Below are 3,023 nucleotides of genomic sequence, written 5' to 3'. Positions count from 1 at the left end.
CGACCTACACCACAGTTCACAGCAATGCCAGATCCTTAACCCTCTGAGGCAAGGCCAGGGATTGAACTTGCAACTTCCTGGATACCAAGGCCTCGTTACTGCTGAGCCACAATGGGAACTTCTGAAACAACTGCTTTATTTAAAAAGTTTCTGTTAAAGCCTAGAGGCAATGACTGACATATTCACATCATCCAAAGTCGTCTTTGACAGACTGTTCTGATGTATCTTTCTCTTGTTCATCTTTTTCAATTAGCAAATGAGAATTAGCATTTTTATACAGCACTTAAGCATCACTGTAAAATTTTTAACTATTATCTAATCACTTAATTTTCAGTTTAAAGGAAATGAAACCATATTCTAAATGAGTTTCCTAAGTATCAGATGAACACAGCTAGAGCAAGCTGCCAAATATGATTATAAAATCTGGTTTGAAAAGAAATATACTTCTGTAGGCAGGTAAACAGAAAACGCTGGGAGTTCCCATCGTGGCACAGCGGAAACGAATCCGACTAGAAACCATGAGGTTGCAGGTTCGATCCCTGGCCTTGCTCGGTGGGTTAAGGATCTGGCATTGCTGTGAGCTGTGCTATAGGTCGCAGATGTGGCTCAGATCCGGCGTTGCTGCAGCCATGGTGTAGGCTGGCAGCTGTAACTCCGATTCGACCCCTAGCCCAGGAACTTCCCTATGCCAAGGGTGCGGCACTAAAAAAAGACCACAAAAAAAAAAAAAAAAAAAAAAAAAACCAAAAAACCTCTGGATAGCAGCAAGTGTACAGGGTCTCAAAACAGGTGGAAAATATTTGCAGCCACGTAGGAAAATCTCTCCTATAGGGAGTGAAAACATTGCCACAAACTGTCAACTGCTGGGTACATTTCACTGAAGAACTCAGCAGTGCCTACCCGTCAATTCACCCGGGGCTTCTTTTTCTTCTAGAATATATTAAAAACCAAAACCCTATGAATGAATGGCAACTACTATTTAAGGAGGATGCACTGCAAATAGTAGGCTTATTTCTTAAACTACCACCACAGTCGCCAGTTTCCAACATTTCATTATTCTGGTTGTACGAAGTTCACATTGGATTTTAACCACACGACAGATATTAAACATCCACTGATTTTGCATATTTGAATTTGTGTGTCTTTGGACTTAGTTTGGCCAAAAGAGAAGCAAAGTGCTTCGGCAGAGAACGAAGACGGAAGTTAGAGAGAAATAGCCGTTCAAAGGCAGGGGCATTCCCCAACTGCACTAGCAGAAGCACGGTGATCCTGGTACCCGTCCTGACACCTCTGAATCAGCTGGACCCACTTGGGCACCAAGGGCTGCACTGCTCTGACCCCATTTATTGTGCTGACAAACCCTTTTCCAGAGACACCACAGGGGCTCCGACACCTGCCACATCTACCCCTTGTATGGGCATTCTTCCAGGGCCACTTTCTGCCCACCCTTCATGCTCTACTCTTCGCCCCATGCCTTTCTGGTACCCAGCCTGCCAATAGCCAGTCCCTCCACCGGAAGATGCTCCACTTTGTTCTGACAGGCAGGCTCCGAAACGGCCACTGTACAGCGTGTTACCTTCAGAAACTTCCTGCCTGCTCTCTGCACTCAGACCCCGAGAGAGAGAGGACTCGTTCCCCAATGCCACGCTCACTGCCTGGGGAAATCCCAAATGCCCTGAGGTGAGGAAGGAACTGGACAACTGGAAACCAACGAAAACAGCCTGGGAGTTCCCATCATGGCGCAGCGGTTAACGAATCCGACTACAAGCCATGAGGTTTCGGGTTCAATCCCTGGCCTTGCTCAGTGGGTTAAGGATCCGGCATTGCTGTGAGCTGTGGGGTAGGTCAAAGGCGCGGCTCGGATCCCGAGTTGCTGTGGCTCTGGCGTAGGCCGGTGGCTACAGCTCCGATTTGATCCCTAGCCTGGGAACCTCCATATGCCGTGGAGTGGCCCTAGAAAATACAAAAAGACATTAAAAAAAAAAAAAAGAAAGAAAACAGCCTGGATCCTTCCCAACTCATCCAAACCTCACACTTGACTTCCTGCATCCCTGCCGCAACTCCTCGGCGACCAACTTTCTGAAGTCTGTCTGCCTTTTCTAGTCCCAAATGTATCCTTTAGGCCTGACAAATTCAATGTCTCTGGGTTTAAACTGCAAAATCATAAAATACAAGCAAAGGTAATCTGCTCCATCAGGCTTCCAAATACTTTCAGGAGCGCTCCCTCAGCACAGCCTGGTCTTCTTTTCCTGCTGTTTACTCAGCATCCGCCACCCCCGCCACACTGCTTCTTCCCCACCCCCCCCCAAACACACAATCCCATGAGACACGGGACAAGAGCATTAACCACGTGACCATTCTCTGTGTCCCCCATCCTTGTCTGGTGTTCAGTTCTGGTTTAACAGGTATGTTGCCAAAACCGAGAAGGATGAAAAGTCCAGAAGCTGCCCTAGGAGGACTAATGGAAAGAATGAGAGCGATTTAACTAGAAAAGACACCTCTTTAGGTCTTTCCATTGCTACCAGTCCTTAATTCATATTGACAAACTATTCTAAACAGATTGATTTGAATGGTTCTTGATAATTCGAGAGCAAGCGTTTGTGTGGTAGTCAACTTACTGGGGTTCAGTTCTCTGTCTTTTTTTTAAAGGGAGATTTTATTTTAAGCCATGCATTTTTTAAAACGAGAAAAGCGAATTATTTGGGGAAAAAAAGGTTTGACCTTGGAGTTCCCGTCATGGCGCAGTGGAAACAAATCTACTAGGAACCATGAGGTTGCGGGTTTGATCCCTGGCCTCGCTCAGTGGGTTAAGGATCTGGCATTGCCCGTGAGCTGTGGTGTAGGTCGCAGATGCGGCTCGGATCCTGCATGGCTGTGGCTGTGGTGTAGGCCGGTGGCTGTTGCTGTGATTTGACCCCTAGCCAGGAAACCTCCATATGCTGCGGGTGCAGCCCTAAAAAGCAAAAATTAAAAAAAAAAAAAAAAAAAAAAAGGTTTGACCTTGAAGAGTTATGGGGCTACTG

The sequence above is a fragment of the Sus scrofa genome, chromosome 10 (assembly GCF_000003025.6).
Source record: "Sus scrofa isolate TJ Tabasco breed Duroc chromosome 10, Sscrofa11.1, whole genome shotgun sequence".
Taxonomy (NCBI): domain Eukaryota; kingdom Metazoa; phylum Chordata; class Mammalia; order Artiodactyla; family Suidae; genus Sus; species Sus scrofa.
Note: the sequence above shows the minus strand (reverse complement) of the source record.